At 35.6% G+C, this 23,037-nt stretch overlaps 1 protein-coding gene across 2 annotated transcripts in view; it reads right to left on the bottom strand.

Moving 5' to 3' along the window:
• Positions 1-23,037, bottom strand: part of LOC135076927 (homeotic protein antennapedia-like) — a 211,692-nt gene that overhangs the window by 128,598 nt on the left and 60,057 nt on the right. Inside the window, exon 1 of one of the 2 annotated variants that reach the window (XM_063971445.1) lies at positions 16,680-17,109. The exons of the other annotated variant lie outside the window; for it this stretch is intronic. The gene's annotated coding sequence lies outside the window, so the exon portion shown is untranslated. Of the gene's footprint in view, positions 1-16,679; positions 17,110-23,037 lie in introns of those variants that run through there. 2 annotated transcript variants of the gene reach the window in all.

The raw sequence follows: 23,037 nt of genomic DNA, 5'->3' as shown, positions 1-23,037 counted from the left end.
TGTGAACGGGATAAAATTATCTATCGCAAAAAGTTTTCATTTCACTCTACATTGGTATTTTATTATGAGAGTTAAATCTATTTTTATTTTCCTCTTTGCTATTTTCCAAAAAAAAACAAAAACATTTGTGTCCTTCCCAAAAAACAATGCGATACAACCCATAAATTTCGGCGGTCCCTGTTTTGACACATCGATTTATAGAGCAACATTGTCACTCGCACCCTTGCGTCTGAGATATTTCTCCTAGAGGGGAGGTCCTGGACATAGACAAACGACGTGCACCGCGCGCCCCGGCCGGCGAGCGAATGAACTATGGCCGCCAATCGAAAGCGCGCGCTCCGACGCCATTTTAATTTTTAGGGGACGCTGAGCACCCCTATTGTATTATTATTAAAAAGGCTGATCATCTCCATACTGCGGCATGAGATATGGCTAATGCACTCGGGATGGGATTGTTGATTGATTAAAGATAAGTTATTAAAGTGCTGTCATTTGTTTTTTATGTTATTCATTGATTAGAATAAAAAAGTATTTTAAGCTTATAGGGAAACTTACAGCTAATATAAAACATAAAAATAATATCACCAATAACAAAGAAAAAAAAACAGTATTTAATGACTCGTCTTCTGATTACACATAATGATTGACTATTAAATTCAATTAATTTAGTTGTAATAATACTTCGTATCGGCTATTACATTCATGAATGAATTTTAGTGTTAATTATGATGATAAGTGTTTGATATCATTTTATTATAATAGGCAGTTAGCTAATATGACATAATAAAATTCATATTACCCTAATAAGCTACCGTTCGACATGTAAACATTTGAGGAACTGCCCATTAAAATCAACTTTAATGCCTCATAAAAACTAATGCGCTCGTAATCGCCTATTCAACTAATTGTACCATAAACGTCCGACGTAAATCACGACCTCTGACGCCTTCACCGCGGTGTCACTATCATCTCAAATCTGCTCCGCATGACAAACGGCTTTACTGCACTCCATCCACCGCTTATTTACGACTTTATAATAGAATGTCAATAAACAACTCCGATAACTGCGCAATAAAATAATAATAAAAACTTTTATTGCGCGCCTACAGCGCTCGCGGCGGATTACGGAACTATTTTTCGGAGAGCGACATCTAGCGGCGCGTAGACGAACTTCAACGCAATGCCCAAATTCGGCACACGTTTGCCGTTTTGATTAATTTTGTTTGTTAATCAATCACGTTAGGTATTTAGGAGCGACGGTAAATAAAATGGAATCGGCATTCTGTGCGAGTGTAGATCATTTATCACGCGACGGCGCATCAATAATTCATCGCTAATAACATAGAGGGATTGACGTAATTAGTGCAATTACAGCCCACCCAGCATTTTCCGCCCCGTCCGTTGTAAGGTAGTAATTGAATTATTTATCGCCTAAGTTAGGTAATGGCAAGATAGCGCATTCTGCATCATTATACTAAGTATACGAGAGTTCAGCGTGTAATTAAATGAACTTTAATACGACAATAGACTGTGGCCTCTTAAAAGATGGTTGCCGAGATAAGGCATCTAATTCAATACAACTAACAGGCGGATGGCTCTAATATGAAAGTTTAATTTCAGTTTGAATTGGGTTAATTAATTAAATTGTATCTAATTTAAATATTCTAATGCTTATCTTCAAGTATTTCAAGATTTTAAAAGCAAAAAGGTGTTCGTTTTTTACATAGTAGTTATACTGCATTTGTTTGCATTCGATTTAGTCCCAAGGTTTAAGAGCAAATAGAAACTATATTTAACTATTGAATGATTGAAACACAACAGTAAATTATATTGTATCGCAAATAACATTTATCTGCCCTGATAATTACTCGACAATATCTCTCGATTCATAATAAATCATAACCTAAATAGGTTGTATAGGCCACTAGCCGGTGATAAGCTAAATATTAGGATAGAACTAGGCAATTTGATAAAATAGGCACGCAAATTATACAGAAGCACACTTATTTGGAAGAGGAATTGCTACAGGTCAAAGGTAGATACTAATTGTTGTTTTAGGGATCCATATAATAATTATTATTTTGTTCTATTTTTTATTACGACTCATTTATGCAGAATACTCACCAAACTATTCGACCTTCCGACAATTTTGACATGTTGTCAATAGTCATAGAGTCGTAATCGTAAGTGTGTAGAGTCCACTAGTGTGTGTCTCAACTACATAGTACTACCTATGTTTTTGAGAGAATATCTACGAAATTTTTGAAAAATAAATTATCATGTGGACTTAAGAAGATATGGACTTAGAAAAAAAAATTGTTATACTGAATTATCTATAACTAAGAAATGTCTACTAGCTAAATTATTGTTGTGTTTATGGGACAGGAGGCAAACGAGCAGAAAAATGATTGATAAAAAATTCTACTCCTCTTGCAAAACCGCAGTGAAGACTTAAAATCGAATTAAAATCACATAAATTCACCAAATGCTTTTTGTTGATAAAAAACCTTTTCTCAATTAAACAACAACACCGTATCTTGTCGGCATCACGGTTGACCGTCGCCGTATCTATTAGATAGTATATTATGTGGAACAATTACACATCCATTAATCACGCGAGTCCTCCGGCAGTTTATATTGCGTCTCCGGCCCTCCGGTGGTTACAACCCTTCCTTTGCCACAGCCTAAAGAGATCAGTATGTATTTACAGTTGAAAATAAAAAATAAGTTTAAAAAATATTTAATAAATATTGGTGACTTTGTGCTTTTCATAAACGCTTAGGGCCTTACCGCAAAAAAGTTGAACACGCGTTGAACACTAGTTTAAATTGACATCAAATATGGAAATGTGTGGAACCCCCAAGGAAAACGCAAACGTGGTAGTCACAAACAAACTTGGCGGCGCACTGTAGTAACCGAGGCGAAGAAAATCGACAAGACTTGGAGTGACATCAGACGCGAAGCACAAGACCGATCGCGATGGAGGACTGTTGTGGACGCCCTCTGCCCAATCTAGGGGACATAGGACATTAAGTCAAGTAAGTCGTTGAAATGTAAGAGGACTAGATTTCGATCTTGCTTGCCTATGTAAGAGTTGTTGTGGTGAAAACGAGAGGAAAAACAATCCCGTAATGTACCGATCATTAATTACTCTATGAAGAATTAAAAAGCGAAACATATTATTACGATTTTTAAAATGAATGTATTGTACTCGTAAGTGAATGTTACTGGAGAATGGTTAAGTATAAATTATGCTCATGAAATTCCTGATTAAATCCTATGATGTACGATCGATTTCAAATCAAGATCTGAGGCATTTTGTAAAAGATGCTATTTTGTTGAACTCGATCACACAGAGTCGGATATACGTTTTATGATTTTGAATACTTTAAAATTACTGTGCGGTGTCTGTTCTATTCCCTCTACGCCTCCACTTCACCCTTCCAGCCTCCTACTGAACTCGCTGCAAACTTAACACTTGATTAGCCACGAATTTTGTTTAAGCTCCACGAGTTTCAGAACAATGATTTATACACCCTTCTTGATATATTCCTCTGTGATTTATCACCGTTATTTATCACGTAGTTTTAATGTGATTTATTTGTGGTCACATCTCTAATATTAGACGAACGCCTCATTTGTCTACGATGCTAAATCATACGGTTGAATACTAGATAGTTAATAAATATTATTTAATTAGATAGATTGGTAGAAGTAAATAGCTTGTGAGTTATTTGACTAGACGCTTGTTAGTACTCTATATCTAATTAGCATTTACTTTGTTTTCAATAAATAAATTTAAATAACTAAAATCTAAATTTACATACACTTTCAAATTAGTAATTTCAAACTAGAATAAGGTGAGGTACCCAGGTAAATTATAATTAGCTAAATTACCTTTATTCTTTTATTTTAATGAACCTATTTACTCACAGGTTTTGGCGTCTATTTCCTATAAAATTAAACGATTTTTTTTTCTTATTTACAGCTTATTGTGGAAACTTGTTCTAGTTTCCAATTTGTCCTCTATCAAGGACAATTTTTTGGCAATTTATACCTTATCGCAAATGACGCAGTTCTAAATTATTTCTTACTTCGCAATCTTCCTTGTGTTATGTAACTCTAAATCGTAGTCCAGAGAGCACGGACGCGGGATTGTATCAACGGTATCAAGCTGAATACTAGCATCTTATGTAGTGGTATTAAGAGCTATTTTCCAACAAAAATGTAGACTCTAATATGCTGCACTGTGCATCATTCATCATCTGCGTCATTTGTTGCCGGCGACATTAATTGTCGCGCGGCGCTGCGCCTACGTCGCGTGTCGCCTCTTTAAAACGCCGTTACGGCCTTCTGTGCTACAAATATATTGTACTATGTTTAGGACAACTAACTAGTTAGAGATTAAGGTGTTAGTTAGGTTATTTTTTTATTTCACAAACAATAAAATAAGAAAGATAATATTATTATTTGTTCTTTTGAACATTTTAAAGGTAAGCAAATTAATCAGTAAGGGGAAACAAAAATACAAAATTGTCAGATTACCGAAACTTCTAGAATTCAGAAATGCAACTAAAATTATTGGAACTTCTTGTATGTAGGGTTATGTGTTTATACTGTGGTTTAAAACATAAATATGTATGTAGTTATATGCAATAATGCCATTCTTGTTAATAGTGTCCTCGGGCCATTTGTTTTTAAACGTTTTTCTTACAAAATTACGATTAATAATGCACGGTCACACTAACTTGAATGAGCGATTAATTATTATTTAAACAATTTTACAGCTCAGTTAATAATGATCTTAATAATTGAACCTAAAAGCATATCTATTATACTTTACTGGTAGGAAAACTTGATGTTTTGGTAAATGAGCAGCAATCCATCACAAAATTGATGATAATGGTTAGAAAGCTCTTGATAGAGTACGTGATTGGATATTTTTTAAGGCTAATTAGAGATTAATAAGAGCTATATCCAGCTATTCCGATGTTTGTTGCCATCACACTGTGTCGTGTAGTTGATATCATTAGTCAAGACTACATGGCTATTAATAACTACTAATTTACTCTGTAAAATGAGTTATTACTTTGTTCGCACATATCTTTCATTCAGATATAAAAGAATGTAATTGCTTAAGTGTATTAATATACGTAGATACCAAGCCAATCCGATATTATAGGTGACCAAAGGACACAAATCTGGTTATTTTCACAAACAACAAGCTACCCACAATAAGGGTTTCTTGTCAAGATACTCATAGTTACCGTTATAAGTAGTATTCCATTGATCTGACTTAAAGAGCCAAAGAAATGAAATGGTATTAAAAAAAACTTAGCTATGGTTCTAGCAGTTAACTAACTCTAGTCAGTGCCTGAGGTATGGAAGAGGCACAGTGGGTCTAGACAAAGTGCAAATTATAATCGCAAACCAGTCGAAAAGTGGTCGAAAAGCCCCTTTTTTGTATGGAGTTTTGACGGATTCGATTTTCGATTCGATCAAAAAGTGCGTTTTGTCTAAGGGGGCAGTGGGTCTAGACAAAGTGCAATAATAATCGCAAACCAGTCGAAAAGTGGTCGAAAAGCCCCTTTTTTGTATGGAATTTGACGGATTCGATTTTCGATTCGATCAAAAAGTGCGTTTTGTCTAGGGGGGCAGGTGTTTTTGGAACGTCAAATGTGCTTCAGATTTGTATGCTCTGTCACGTCATTAATGTCAGTCAATGTCATCACTCCCGTGCCACTCCCAATCCCCATACTGACTGAGTTAAGTGCTGGGCTAATAAATTAATTACCGTTTCATGTGCGCACATCTTTCATTCAGTTATAAAAGAATGTAATTGCTTAAGTATATTATACGTAGATATCCGATTAAAGGTAAACAAAAGCACATAAATTCGGTTATTTTTGCAAACAAAAAGCTACCACAATAGTTTTAAACGGCCATCGCTGTAATCCCGGCGTCATTAATAATTTCACCAGAAACAAATGACGCTGCTGATTAATGATTTACGTCCTCATCCAGCGTTCACGCCGTTGCAATATAGTATACAGGGTGTCCCGTAATGTAACGTCAAGCCGGAACTGGGTGTTGAGGCAAGTTGTGCTGGTTATCAGAAAAATATAAAAAAAAATCTATGTGGCATATTTTAAAAATAATAGGCATTTAAAAAAAATCAAAAAATTCTACTCCAGGTGACGGTCCTTTTGCTCGTGTTGCCACAAATCTTCACTTTTTCCAAATTTTTTTTTTGTTATGTAACCCTGAATAATGCTTCTCTAAATTGTTATCAAAATTACAAAACCAGCTGCTCCAGCTTGTGTGAAAAAAATACATTATTCCCAAAAAAAATATCAAAATAAAAATTTTGCCTAGTTTAAACTGACTGTACTGAAAAAAAAATGTACTACGCGAGTGTGGCAAGTGACGTCATAATTTGGCGCATTTAGTAAGGATTCCAAAATGGTATAACACTTGGTAAATTTTTGCTGTAATTGTCGACAATTTTTGGTTTTTTGGAAATAGTCCCGTTTTTAACTTTATCTACCTTGGTTAAAAATTATTATTCTAATGTGCCCAAAATTCAAGTTTCTGTGACTGACTACCGTACAGTCAGTCACAGAAACTTTTGTCACCATGACAGTAATTAGTAGTTGACATACTGTGACAAAAGTCACCCGTGCGCGCGCGCCTTTACTACCTGCTCTGCCTGCACTTGTACTTGGTAACAGGGATAATAAGGATATGAAGTTTCGGTTATGGATACGGTTACGGATATTAGAATAATATTATACCGGTTTCGGTTATGGTCACGGATATGAAATCATTTCAGATTATCCGAAAGTCTCGGATAATTTCGGTTACGGAATTATTAGTTTTCAAAAATGTAGGTATAATACAAATAGCAAGATGCTGCGTGAGCGTGACCCACATAGCTACTTTACGTACAAACTAAGACGACACCTATGTATGATAAAGGTAAAACAGGCTGGCATATTAGATGGTGCCAGCGAATGCCAGACAAGTTGGTAACAAATATTAAGATTTAAGGTACAATTCCAAGACGGGCCGCCGCAGACCGCAAACTGCAACCGCAAACTGCAAAACTATGAAATCGGCAGCGCGGCATTGCAGCTGCGGCGTGTATACTGCAGATTTCATAGAGTTTTGCAGTTTGGCCTTTATCCGAAACTATCCGTAACTTTTGAATCAGTTTCGGTTACGGTTATGGACATTTTTTTATTTCGGATATCCGATAGTTTCGGTTACGGTTACGGATATCCATAACATCCCTGCTTGGTAAGATGGCCCTCTCCGTCCCGCTCATACCTTTTAAAATGGCTTCTCCACCTCACTTAAGCCAGAAACTTGAATTTTGGGCACATTAGAATAATATTTTTAACCAAGGTAGATAAAGTTAAAAACGGGATTATTTCCAATAAACAAAAATTGTCGACAGTTACAGCAAGATTTTACAAAGTGTTATACTATTTTGGAATCCTTACTAAATGCGCCAAATTATGACGTCACTTGCCACACTCGCGTAGTACAATTTTTTTTCAGTACAGTCAGTTTAAACTAGGCAAAATTTTTATTTTGATATTTTTTTTGGGAATAATGTATTTTTTTCATCCAAGTTGGAGCAGCTGGTTTTGTAATTTTGATAACAATTTAGAGAAGCATTATTCAGGGTTACATAACAAAAAAAAAATTTGGAAAAAGTGAAGATTTGTGGCAACACCAGTAAAAGGACCGTCACCTGGAGAAGAATTTTTAGATTTTTTTTAAATGCCTATTATTTTTAAAATATGCCACATAGATTTTTTTTTATATTTTTCTGATAACCAGCACAACTTGCCTCAACACCCAGTTCCGGCTTGACGTTACATTACGGGACACCCTGTATACAGGGTGTATGGGGAAAGTTAGGTAAAAACTTTACATACAACTCAGATGCGTGGTAACGTAATTATAGATTAGGGTGAGCGATATTTTTTGTTTGGAGAAATTACAAATATTTCAATTTGGATTTTTTGGTAACATCATAACGGTATGCATTATTATAGTATTATAGGTACTTAACATAATTATTAAATTTTGATAATGAATCAAAACATTTTCATGTACAGTAACTCCAAGAAGAGTTAATTTTGCTTGCACTCTAAAAAAGTTATCATTACCTTCTTATGTAGAGCCAAACTTCTATCATGATAGCGTGCATCAGTTCAGCGTGAATCCTAGTCTTATATTCTCTAACTTATCTTCGTCACCATATTGTGTAGGTAACTTGGATGTTTCATTACTATAGAATCCCCGTTTCATTACGTAAGGAGAAGGACCAAGTACGCTTAGTCAGTGAATTTAATGCTTTTTGTTTACAAGCCCATAGGTGTGTCTACGTCACTCTTAATCAGCGTTAACTCCGCTTGAGATAGTGATGTGCATCAACGTTTCAGTTTTCAGACAACTTCACACCCTGTATGCATCATACTACGTGTGTATCAGTACGTCTGTCCGCGCATAAATAGATTAACGCTGACACGGCCACGTGATGTATCACGTATTCACGTGCCTAAATTGCAAAATTAGAAACGGGGGAAATTATGATTGTCATTTTGGAAATGCAACTGGATTTGAAGCGCTTATTGCTGTAGTTTTGCAATTATTGGTGGTTTTGATTATGATTACTGTTAAGCATTTTTTTCTAAGTAAATTGTAATTTTTTTTTTAATTGGAATTATTTTTCAAGAGAGTGTACCCAAATGTAAAAACACTTTTTATGCAACACTAAGACCTAAATCTTATACATAATCAATTCACCTTTGTGCCTATGATAGCCCAAAGTTCCACTACATATGCTATGCTGAACATTTGCATGATTTATCTTACACTTGGCCACCAAGAGCCATCGATATGCATCCAAACACAGCCTTTATATACAGGATGTCCCACGTTTCAGGCCATCGATATGCAGCCAAACACAACCCTATATATCTACACATACAGGGTGTCCCACGTATCAGCGGCAGGCAGGTCAGGTGTCCCCTAAAGGTCCACTTGAGAGGGTCGCATGCTAGGCATTCCCATGATTTACAACACCCTTATTGGTACCTAACCGTTTTAATTTCGTTCCGATACTTAGCTGCTTACATAGCATTGTTTTCATAGGCTTACATACTCATATGCCTACTCGAATATGTGGGAAAATATTTATGTATATTTTTTACAGAGAAAAGTTGCTAGATTTTGAAAAACATTTTACAGTTATTTGAAAAAAAAAAGGTTACTTTTTAGACTCTTATAGTTAACGTTATGGTATTTAATTAATCAATTAATTATAACTGACTCATGTAGAGCTAAAGAAATAAAATGTAAAAATATAATTTGGCTAATTAATTAATTTCACATGTGCGCAATAAATGTGTTATTGACACTTTAGTCTTTCTTATTTATATTGTATAAATAATGAAGAATTTACATCGCGAAGCACCTATCTTGTTAATTAATACATCGCTATTTTGGATGCATCGAAAAAAGAAAAATGTAATTATGTATCCATTGTTTTGACTTTTTACACGATAGCCTGTTATTTGTTAAAGACAATAATTTAATATTAAACAAACATGCAAATAAATGAGTTAATTATAAAGGTGTACGTAATTTAATAAAGCCCCGCGGTTATTCCAATGTAAATATAAACGGACTTTTCTAACCGTTCTTTAGAAGATTTAGTTGCGGTATAAAATTGGCTCCCATTTAGCATCTGAACCGATATCACAATACCGTGTGCCAGCCGATTTAAATTTATTTCGGACGTCGGTAACTTCCAATTTAAACCTCTTAATCCGGTATGATGTATGTCGGTATTCGGCTGGATTAAAAGTTCCACGGAAAATAACCGGGAAAACCTTTCCCGGGTCGGATGGACCCGGCAGGAGCGGGATTAGGCGCCCGGATTGGATATACATAAATCTCGGACAAGGCTTTAGGGGCGACGCAATTAAGCCTCTCGCTCTGATTCTGTCATTTTGACAAGGACAATATACTAATCTTGTGTAGGAAATGGCCGCGTAAATAATTTCAATATTAAAATTCAGCTGCCGCGTTCCGCGGCGCACAATGGTCGCTCTCGTGCTCGGTGCCATAAATAATTCAATTTCATAGTAATAAAATACGCGTGACCAGCGGTACGGCGTGAAAACTTTTCAGCAATTAAGGGTTGAATATAACAAAAAGCGTCGGTCGATCCGACACGGGGTCGAAGAGACCCGACACCCGTAATTCATGCATCAGCTTGCCGAGCTGTTGGCCGAGTGCACTGCGGATGACTTATAGTTTGTATTAATACGCTTCCAACACAGAAATCCAATTCGAATGGGTTTAATTAATTTATGCCGGGAAATGGATTGAGCTGATACGCTTAGTATAGTTAACGTTTCATTGAATATTGGCTTAATGGATATTGAATCTAACACGGAATGACAAATGCAGGATGATGGATAATGTGGCAGAGACTTTAGCCAATAACGATCGCCTTACAAGTGTTTCGAGTGAGACTTTCACGGCTCAAAGACACGTTGGTTAAGCTTTAAAACATTTTAAAAAGGCAAGGATAGACGGAAAGTGCTGACAGGTGAATAAAATCATCAATGACATTCTTGGAAAATTGGTAAGCAGTATTAAAAAATTGTACAAAAAAATTATGACACGTAAGTGTGCTATTAACCATTAATCTTAAACCAAAGATGTTTCTATCATCAAGGTCTTCAAGATCGTGACAGAACGTCTTTCACACAGCACGATGCGAGTGAGACAATGTCTTAACTAATATTTATGTCCGTCTTAACTTATTTCAAATTCTCAGTATTCTGTACCACATTATCTAACGACGTCTTAATTACCTGCTGTTTTGAGTTCAGTCCATAATCGTAAATTTAAAACGGAAAAGTGAAGAGCAATAAACACTGATTATGCAATAAATAATCATGATAAACTAACAATTACATTCTAGAAAACCAGTGGAACTTGAGAAATACGACGAATGGCTTGGATGCTTCAGAACAAAAAACTGAGGAATAAACAGTTGTTAATCTTAGTGTTAAAGATTTCATATTCGTATACGTTGAACGATTCGCAGTAGAATCATCAAGTAAGCAAAAACCAGTGAATAATAACACATGATGTGTGTTTGCCACATCAAACCAACCAATAAATGACTGATTTATAGCAGATTAATTAAGGCAATTAGATCCGCCTACTGGAAATGACGGGCAAACAATATAAAATTGCTATCATTCAATGCCTACTCACACTAACGACCTCGCTGATTGTTCTGTTTAATAAAAGAAGAATATTATTGTACTTTTAAAAAAAGAACCGTTTCTATTTTTAAATATTCAAACTTGAATCTATTCCATACTTTGTTATCCGGATGTGACGAGGTGAGCAGCCATTAAAATTAGGGTTGGGCCACGAAACTCGCGGCTAGGGCAGGGCCGCCGCGCCCCGGGCTCAGCGGACGAAAAAACGAAAGAAAAAACACACAATGAATAACTGCCGGGTACCGATACAGATGAGATGAAAGATTTCTCAATGTCCGACTGTTGTTCTTGTTACTTGTAACTCAATATTGAACTCGGGATTGCATTTAATATTAATGCTGATACAATATTTTGTAATGTTCAAGTTCATTGTTGGGGTTTTATTTCGGATGCGGTCGATTGTTATCTTTTGAGATCACTCGACATTTTAATATTGAAATTGAATAAGTATATTAAATTCATAGTTTATAATAAATATTGAAACGAATCGATGAAATATTTTAAAAGGAATGGATTAAAAACTAAGGCACAGGTGAACAAAAAAATGGAATGATAACACAAAGGGAAGAAAATCCGAGTTATTACCTAAACATGTTCTTAATAACGGGCACGAAATTAAAAGGCAATTTGGTAACCGTTACTAATTTAAAACGGTGCAGCGAGCTCTCAATTTGGGAGGGGAAGTGGGGGGGCGAGAGGGTGGGCCCTAATCTAAAAGCTGTCAGTTAACATGCCGGCAGCTGTGGCCGCACCGCTTGTGTATGCACGCGGCCTTATGTACTAAAATAATGTGTATTTTGTGATGAGACACTTTCTTCAAAGACGACCGACGACCAATATTTTCCGCTCAATTACAACGTAGAGACCTAATCAAATGTTGGTGGTATTATTTTTCCAAAATTTACAGCTATTATTATTATTAAGTAACCGCGTCGTTTTGATTGAGTGCACAGAGGAAGGAATCAAGTTGTAAAACCTCATTAGTTGATGAATTGGAGACCAGCGAAATATATTTTAAAAGAAAAAAATCTATAACTCACTGCCCACATCGGGACAGATTAAAATCTTTTACGCGTCTGTATCGTGCGCCTACGCGTCTCTAAATTCGAAATTCGAACGTCGAAAATATGAACACCTTTTTGTTGTTTAAAAAATAGAAGTTTTTTTCATAATTAGCATAAGATTTGAGTGAATTTGGTTTTTCCATTTACGGCGACACTAATCGGCGCGTCTACTTTACGATATGTATTCTGTTGTGTTCCGCTGTCTATTCGGTCATAACTCTATACATTTTATTACAAGGTGTGCGTATAACTTGTAACACGCCTTTGTCTGATAGCTAATTTGATACCTCAATAGACATTTTAACTTGACACTGATAAAAATGCACGTTTTATCTGTTTTGACGCGAAATGGGTATAAAACTTAATGAATGCACTTTGTATGCGCATTTTTTACATACCAATCGAACAGAAGTTCTGTTCGACGCCGAAATTCAATGAAAATACTAAATAAACAAACAGCAACAATTTTAAGACCATTATTTGTTCTTTATGAGGCAATAACAACAAATATTTATAAGTGCACGCTCTACTTACCAATTTTAATAAATGAACATTTAGTTATTTGAGTCACTAACAATAATGTTGTAAATAAACTTTCTTTTGATACATCCTGTATTTAATTCAAGATGAAGGCATTTGGAAATAACATGAAATGTATTAATTGAAATGATTGATAATTGCTGAAAATAGTAAATTGAATTGGTAGAGTCTATTACAATGTGAACAACATAATAGTAGAAATAAACAATTAAATTATACCGCCGCTATCATAACTTATAATACAGTACATAAGTAAGCAAACTTCAAAAGACTTCACCGGCATTTCTGTACATTAACATTTTAATAAAACCCTGAGAAAGCAACCAAACCTTATTGTGTGCTTTCAAACTCCACACACACCTAATTAGGGCCAAAAATAATAGGTAATTAATAAACAGACGTAATTTTCTTATCAGAAATTATACAGAGGCTTTCTATTAATTTATTTAAACTCTATCTACAACAGTTCTCGAGCCAAAACTGGTTCTCAACTGAATTTTAAGTTGAAAAAATTAATTAAAATGAAGCCGTGTGAGTCTATTGTCTAGTGGGCGGACTAAATTAACTTCAAGAACCGTAGAATTGTTTAATAGAATTAAATAATGCGTTATTTTAATTTGTAACGTGTAAAGTGTATGGAAGCAAAACAATTGCGGAAATAAACTTGTATTTTATTACATAGAATAGTAGAGCTCTAGTAAAACTATGACAAAATCATTAATGGTATGCTTAATTCTGAGCCTTTATGTCTACAGTCATACGAGTCATAATCAAGTTTATTTTTAACATGACAGTGACAACTTTATAGTTATTTACTAAGGGCCTAAATAAATGGGATTTAGATGTTAAATTCTCACCATCAAAATTCATTTTATCAATCAACCTGTTCCATACAATTTATAGTCTCTATTCATCGATTCAAATTAAATTTACGAGTGTTGATAGCTTCAGATTTGATATACGATAATCACGTTATAATCAACACGCATGTTAATTAAATTTCTCATTAACAAACGAACTCGATTTAATAAATTACGTTTTGTAATTTTGGAGCTAATTTGGATCTGATGGTTGAAATCTCAGTGGATTGAATTGGTTATTTCTTTATCTGGTAAAATGACTTTATGTGTTACTTCTTCACATGGAGCTAAAAATCAATTATTAGCAAAAGCAAATTATACCTATTACGTTTGAAAAGTTTATACCTCTGCACTAAACTCATAAGTATGTATCTCCAGAGAGAGACTCTAATATTACTGTGCCTGATTAATAACTCAAGATTATTGTTGTATTTATTAAGGAGTAAGTATGAATATTTGTAACTTCTCAGTTGAGATAGCTGTCAACAAAATAACGCAAAGTACACATTTGTAATGGAAATCTCAGACAAAAGTATACAATTTCTAACTATGTAAGTTAAATTCTTCAACTTTTTAAACTTTGGACTCATTAGTATTCCAATAATTCTTATTAGAAGAGAGTTTACATGGCTGTTCGGAACTAAAAATAAAAGATTTTAACCGGTTTGCGCCGCTCCCATGCGCGCGGGACTTACATCAAAACTTAGTTTTAGAAATGAGCGCATCTGAATCCTCGAACTAAGCTTCAAACTTAGTAAAATAAACATCTGTGTATGAAATAGATAAGGTTTTGTAGTTTTTTAGCAATTCCTAGTAGTGGAGAAAGTTCATTTAAAATCTCAAGCATTGTTGTCACTCGACGTTCGATCTAAAAAACAAACGACAACAGTATCAGTACGCACAAAGGGCATTTAAAAGGCGCAATTTCATTTCATTATCCCAGAAGCGTCTACTTTTTACGCCGTTGCTCAAATCTGCCCGACGACGTTTCAATAGAGGCCAAAAAATAAACAATAGAAATAAAAACCCGCAAGGCCGGACGAGACTAAATGAAAGAAGTTTGTAAAAAAGTTTGACACATTTTTAGAAGCATCAGGCACGCAGCGTCCCCGGCGCGGGAGTCGTAAATTTCGTTAAGCGTCAGAATGAAAAAGGGGACATCATTGTTGAAAATTTTAAGCTCTCTCTGTGATTTCTGATTGTAATCACTGTATTTTGTTTGGCGCACGGTAAGTGTATTAACGTATCTGATGTTTGTTGCCAAATGTTAGCCGGTTATGTTTTACAAACGTTTTACATGATTTTTATATCTGTGGCTTTAGCGGTCTCTTGATGGATTATGTCGTTAATCTTAATTATTTAAACTCTGATTTAGACTATCTTTTTCAGTGTCATCACCAGATTCTTGCTGAGAGGTTACCTTTTGATTTATTCATTATCTATTCGTATTCCAAGCATAATTTATTTTAACAGGAATGTCATATACCGCTTCTAATGCTGCTGAGGAAAGTCCCGCATCAAAGCAACCCCTCAATATTTCAGCAAGCACTATCTAAGTCAAACGCTTGATAGAATCACTTGAAGCCATCCGCACCCCAAAATTTCCCCGCATTTTTAGATCTAGAGATTTAGCTGATTCCGGGCAATCAGACGGTTATTGCAAGCGACTGTACCCCCATATATTTCTTTCGCGGATAACAGAAAGAAGTGTGCCTCGGTACACTGAGCCACGATAAGAATTTCATTTCCTCAAGCCTGAGAGAGCGCTATCTGAGGAAGTTGCACAAAAATACCTAAGTGATAAAAGCAGTGAATTCTGTACAGGTGCCGGCAGTATTGTTGCCTTTTATTTTATATGGCGACTTAGTGAGTGCCGCGAAGGGAATGCTCTTAGCGGTTTTGTATTTTATTTCACTCCGAATTTGAATCAAAACATTTTTAAAGGGAGTATTCTGAGTCGCCAATAAAAATTTCATGAATGCCAATGACATTTATTAGAGTTGAATTGAAAAAGTTTTACATTATCTAAAGGAATAAGCTTTAATATGTAATAGCTTTTCCAAATCAAATTAACAGTTAAGTTTTTAATTAGCCATTAAAATCTAAGGAAGAAAATGTTTCTGCCACAGTTTCAGATGCGAGAAAAAGTTAAAGGAGTAAGGTCAAATAATTTACAAACCTTAATATTTAAAAAATGAAGTCGGAATAATTCTAAAGGCGCATTTAAACATTCAATCGGATATCGGTCCGAATCGAACTCATATCGAAAAATGTTATGTAGCGACAAAAAAAAGCAAAATTGACTTCGAAGAATAACAAAGCGAGGACGCTTTGATTTTATGAATTCCCAAAGCTAGGTCAGAACTTGTGTCTCGTCTCGGCAAAAAAGGGCTAAATCGACCTTCGCGGTTCTGCAGTCGATAATGAACTTTGACTTCTGGGGGGTAAAGTCCACTATCGGGTCACGATCCGGCATTACATATGATTCGGTTTTGCATTTAGGACCGGCCATCCGGATGACATCCTTTATCGCGATACATTCCAACTCGGTCTTTAAAGAGTTTGAGATGGGCCGCTGAAGGTAAAATTTATTATTTTTAAACGTGCAGATTCGAATTTCGAACAATTTTGAAATAAATATTTCGAAATTAAGTAATAACTATGATGATGGTGAAATTTTTCAGGTGAAGTACGATGATATTAAAAAAGTTTTAAATGTTTCTCAAATGATTTTTGAAGGCAGAAATTCAACGGATAATATTTTGAAAACCTTAAAACCTGTTTTAAATTGTATTCAATAAAAACAGTCAACTAGACTAACAACAATTCAAATTAGGAACATCTTAATAAAATTTACTATTATGTTTAAAAGATGAGTCTAGATGGATACTTACAAGCAACAATAATCCTTTTAAAATCTTCAAATAAACCACTCAATTGAATATCTGACGACACTGATGCACTTCAAACAATTTTCAATAACACTAAATTCACTAAACCTGTAATAAAATTCTTCTAAGTTTCTTGTTGGATCACCGTAAATAACAATAAATTGTAATAATGTATTTAATACTCAATTAACTTCACATAAAATCATTACGGGTTGTAAAGTTCGGAGCGGATCCACTTCAGCGATACGTATGGTCTATACAAATCCTTATTTACAACTGACACTGTTGTCCATACTATAACAGAATCGTGCGGCGCACACCTAGCGGAGAAGGCATCTGCCCAATACATAAAAACCTATGCAATAACCGTATCAACGATCCAGAATTTTTTAACACAACTTCACGACCCCAGTTTAAAAGCTGAACTGTACAAAAAAAAGTCACGAGGCAGGGGAAAAATTTCGTAAGCCATTACCCGGCTCTATACAAAAGTTTTGACACGAACACTTTGCGCTTGGGCAGTCTATTTTAGTGGGGTGTGAGACGGCGATAGGCGGTCGGCGCCTAATCGCGTACGAGCGAGAGAGACGGATAGACGAATGTGTGTCGCATTTGAATAAAGTTTAGGGGACCGAGAACATGGTGAGCCGCGGGACGCCGAGTAGGTGGTGGTGATAAAGCATTCGTAGTGCGCGTTCCCAAATCGAACACGATGAGTAATAATATTTAAAAAGCAAGATTTGTTACCTGTCCGCCGCCGGGAGATAATGCCCGCGTTTTTTGGAGAAAAATACAATTAACTAGCCCTTGGCTGTAAATCATTTTGTTGTTCTGCCCTTTGCTCGGGCTCAGGTTGTACAATTACATCGAAAAAAAGAAAGGTGACGGTAATAGAAAATCGTTGCGGCGTTTTTTTGGTGGGCCGACTGAATGGAGCAGATAATTAGACATTAACCGCAGGTTTTTGAAGACGCAATTTTTGACCATCGGAAAGCTTTTTGTGCTACAATTATAGTTTCGATTGGCAGCATCCGCAGCAAAAGGCAGACCTTTCAGAGATATAATCTTCTTAATTCTATCAATTATATAGTCTTGAACATGATGAAACAGTAGGATAATGAATAAGTCGTAAAGGTTACTGGCAAACATTGTAAACCTAAACGCTCGAGTTGCGCCGACGCCGCAATAAGAGGTGAGCACTCAATCGAGGTAATTTTAAAATTGCGACCTGCCCCAAGCCTCAATTACGATGTGGGACTTGGGCACCTCGTCGCTCGATCGCACCAATCGAAAATTGCCCGACAAGACGTCTCGGAAATTGTCGGGCGAGCGTTTTCAGAATTGCGGCCCGCCGACAAATCGGGTCCCGACCAACGCAAATTATGCCCTCTACAACTCGAGCCGACTTGAAAATTGCACTGAACAGACCCGCAATCGGGAGGTCGTGCTCGGCCTAATGAAGACGTTAAGCTAAATCGTGTCGGTCTTTATAGAATGTTATGGTGTTTATATTGATTTTTATGAGAATATAATTTTATTACGGCCCGCACCTCGCTGTGGGCGTTACGAGCATTCGCTGCGAGTTGAACTTGTATCCATTGGTAACGGGGACAACAAAAAAGTGGAAGTAAATCTCACATAAAAGCGGTGTCACAATAATCAACAGCAGCAATTTAATTTAAGCGACATAAACACGGGGCTATCTGGCACTGGCATCGATATTAAGGGTGTGTTAAATGACAAACTGCGGCCCGGCGAGAAATGCTTTAAAACGGTGTAATTTTTACTGTTTATCTTGGGATCTGGACGGAGATTGTATTAAAAATACCTTCCGATGAGTGTTTTACATACCCCGAATGCTGCACGCGAATTAAGTGCATCTGCATATTAAAATAAGGGACGTAAGTATAACTCAGGTCGACTGGTTTGTGTTTGCTACATTGATTAAAAGCAGTATTTAGATACGCTCTGATTTGTTTAATTGATACTTTTCCTGTCAATTTTGACTTGGACTACAAAGTGAAAGACAAATTACACGTTAAGAATGATATATTCTGATTGATTACCATACGGTAAGTGAATTGCAAATTGAATTGTTTTTGTTTTTTGTTACTTAAATTACGGCCATAAACTTTCTAACGTGGTTTTCTAATTGTACTTACTGAATTTTGCTTGAAAACTAGAGTACTCATACATTTTATTTAAAATTATACACGAAATTCCAATCACTCGAAATCTCGATACCAATATCAAGATCTTAACAATAATTTTATTTCTCAATCAAAACACGAAGACAAGCGTGCTATAAATAAATGCCCGTCTTGCTATATGCAGGGGTATATAAATAAAGTATTAAAGCTGTATAATCGATTGAACACACCTCTTGATGAAGATATTACGGCGAACCCGCCCGGGTTATTCCTGGACCGGTACACACGCATGATCTGTATTTTAGGTACCTATACGATAGTGATATAGACTTTTAAAGATGCATCATAACTCAGGAGATAAGCTAAGAAGTGGTATTTGGCACAAAGTTGTGATATGGTAAACAATACACTTCTGGCTGTAGAATTATGTGCCAAAAAATTCATTTAAGTATGTATTTCCACCAAAATTTCTAGACTAGGCATGTACAAAGCTTTCATTTATTCTCAGTAATTTTCTTAGACATTTACACAGTTACTTGTTTCAAAATATAAAATTACAAGAGATCACAAATCTCAGTCTTAAATTCTTTAAATTAGTAATTTACAAATATGTAGCGGAAAAATACCATAAAATTAATGAGTTTACTGTTGAAATAGCACGTAAGTTAAAACAACATTTTACGACTGTCATAAACGCCAAGACATTTTAGTAAACTTGTAAATTTTGAAGAGCATACACAAAAAAGAATAGTAGTAACAACTAGTTGAAGGGATAATGAACATTTCGGCAGAAATTCCAATGTTATTCGAAAGCCATAATTCATAGTGAAGTGACATATCGATACTTCCCAAACTGCTATTAATTTCCCACCTAATATTTCCAAGGGCCAATAAGCCAGCCCTCCGACGCTTCTGTAATCTAAACGACCTTTTTTAAAACTAATAAAAGACCTCGTTAAAAATAGCCACCGAAAATCTCAAGTGCTCAACGCTGGCTTATCTTCGGGAAGGGCAGTAAAAACAGCTAGTTCATTTCCTATTGATCTAGTAAATTTAACTATGAAAAATTTTTGTGTTTAATAAAATAACAGTATTAATTTATTTTCGAAACTAAGTACTTGTGTAAAGAATTATCCATACACTTAATGTATGTGCGCTTCTTATTGACTGATGATGCTAAATTTGTTAACACGTATTCTATTAATTTACGTATTCTATTAATAATACTAGTATTATTATTAATTGATCACCTAATTTTTTATGTTCAATACCACACAGTGATGAATCGGTAAGCAGTGTCATATCGTAGACAACATAACGCTGTTTTAAAAAACTTACGATTTCAAATTATTTCTTGTTATGAAATGCTCATTCAATTATAAATGAATTAAAACTCTTGTTGTTGAGCCAGCAACAGCCTTGGCAGTAAATTAATGTACTAACTGAAATAACTGTACTCTCTGGGCTGTATCTTCGGTAAACAAGAACCATGCTCTGCGTCCGTTTAATGATCGACATCCATCAAGTTCCACAGTATAAATATATTGTAGAATAGATTTGTTTTACTACATTTTTACACCGCTTTTTTACTATTTTCCTGTGTTTTATGTTATTCTGATGTATTTGGGATTTGTTACTGTCATTGGCGCTGCCATCATAGGCTGTTCGAGTTTTTTATTTTATTTTTTGGCCTAAATGTTCGTCTTTTATAGTGTTTTATATGACTTTGTGGTCATTCGTGTTTATTACCAACAATTACTTAGTTATTTTTCACTGAATTACAAAAGTTATTTTTATACTATGCGACTCTTTTGTTAGTCACATAACCCGGAAATTTTATTAGCTAGCTGCTTTATTCAATAACATAAAAATATGTGTATATTACAAGATTGTATTGATCCAAATAAAGCACATAACGATGAAGCAATGCACAGTTAAAATGCTTAAACTAATAGCATTAATCCAATAATTAAAGACATAGACTAAGCCCGGGGAAAGCTCAGCAGTCGTAATTTACTTTTCGCAGGAAATCGATTAATCTCTCCGAGTATAAATCAAAAGGTCGCCACCTCATAGCTCGTATCGAGACCTTGCGGTGCTCCATTGAGATACTATTTGAGTTAGTACTTATTAGGCACGTAATGCACAATAATATCGATAAATTAACTGAGTCAAAAATCTGTAAAAGCTCTGTATGCGAAGGAGACATCAAATTAGGTATTTTTCTAACGGGATCTGATAGGTTCCTAAGCTAACTTCCTAAAAAAACAATCCGTCTGGTCTGCACCAACCTGTACATTTTTTAAAATACTTCCGCTTGTTGTTGTTATTGTTTAGGTTATTGTGGGTAAAAAACCTCTCTTTTAATACACACGTTACTACAAACGTTTTTGGTCAGTCCTTGTTCTTGTAAAACATTTTGACTAATAGTGGCACTCAAACTCCGTTTTATTGTATTCCCTGTCGATACTTTTTCCAAATACAACAATCTCTAAGTGAGCTATCGATATCGATTCATCGACACATCAGCAGCGCTACAGCCCAAACCCTGCGGTGTTGCAATGCCTTTATAATTCTGCACTGATTACAAAGGGTGCCGGCGGCCGCGATTTCGTCTTGTACCGATCGTGCGGTACATAAATTATCAGTTATTGATGAAGACATTAAGCTTACGTACCTTACAACAATTAAATATCACTTTTTACAGGGCTGCGTGGAAAACGCGCGGCGAAAAAACTCGTTGCCCACGTCCGGCTCCACAATCTCAATATTAATTAACCAAAGTTTTGGTACGTATTAAAATTAATAAGTGAAGTAATTCATCTTGCGCGCGCAAGAAACTTGACGTTACATTAAATTGGTAACAAGATTAAAAAAGAAACTGCTCTCAGCTGTTTCAATTATTGAATGCGGCGTTTCTATAATTGTTTTAACGAATCAGAGTGTGCCATTAAACCAACATTGCAATTTTGATAATAACACAATTATTTAGAAAACACACAGACCGAATTATCACAACGAATTCTTACATTTATTTTTCATTAGATTTTACTGGTCATATTTTTCGCAACTAGTTCCACGTTGTAAACTGAGAACTGAAGAACAAGATTTTCTGTGTTTACTTACTACATACTTTTTTTTATTTAATTTTTCTTTACTGTGATTTAACGAAGTTTTCCACTCGGAAGAGAGTGCAAAGTTTTATTACAACAACAGTATTTGTCATTCGTACTGAAAATCTTCAAATTACGAATTCAAATTCCGTTCGTAAAAAAATAGTCTTTACTATAATAGACTTTAAGAACATCAAATTGCATTCTTTCAAATGTCTAAAGGGGCCAACCCTGCAGTACTCGTTTGAGGACTTTGTCGAATACGTGCGACTAATGCACTATGAGGACAATTCCGTCGACACATGTTTTGTTCATTAAAAAGCGATTGTTTTCGCGTCAGCTTTTGCACTTCACTGAATCGCAATGAGGGCTGCTGTCAAAAACGAGACCATGTCAAGCAAACCAGTCCCACCTTAAATTCTATGGTAATAAAGACCGTGCAACGGACCGATCGAGTTCCTGACGCAATTAGCGAGCATTCGAAATTCTCGTGACGTCTTTATTTCAATGATTTTGAGTGTTTTTGTCGAAATTGGTAACGAGTGGAAAATACGGTTCTTGACCGGTGAAATCGCGAATAAACCTGAGTTTCTTACCAAGATACCTGGCCCTGAAGAAGAGAGAATAAATTAGGTTTCTAGAGCGGTCTAAAAGCACTATATGAAAACAACATTAGCACGAGAAAACATGTGGAAAATTCGCATTTTACAATCTGTAGCCAAACGAAAATGTAACGAAAAAAATCCCTCTGTGAAGAAGCTTAGGTCGAGAGGTTAACTCTCATGAAAATAGCTGAAAAGTGTCCATAGAATAGGTGGGTGATACGATTGAAAAACGCATTTTGTCCAGTCAAACGCGTGTGCATATCACCGATATTACCCGTAACATTGACACGGATTCCGGCAGCGTTGCAATTAGGGTCTTATTCTGCAACTCATTCTTTAAATAATCGAACAATCGCGTTGGGAGACAGCGAATGATTTAGTGCCCTCGCGCCTGCGCTCTAAATGAAACATCGCCGTAAGCTTTCAGCTCTTCTACGAATGAAAGTCACGAATGTAATTTTAAAATGTCGATACGGATGTTTGACGATTTTAT

The sequence above is a fragment of the Ostrinia nubilalis genome, chromosome 12 (assembly GCF_963855985.1).
Source record: "Ostrinia nubilalis chromosome 12, ilOstNubi1.1, whole genome shotgun sequence".
Taxonomy (NCBI): domain Eukaryota; kingdom Metazoa; phylum Arthropoda; class Insecta; order Lepidoptera; family Crambidae; genus Ostrinia; species Ostrinia nubilalis.
The sequence above is the reverse complement of the archived record's forward strand: the minus strand, read 5'-3'. Positions and strand labels throughout refer to the sequence as shown.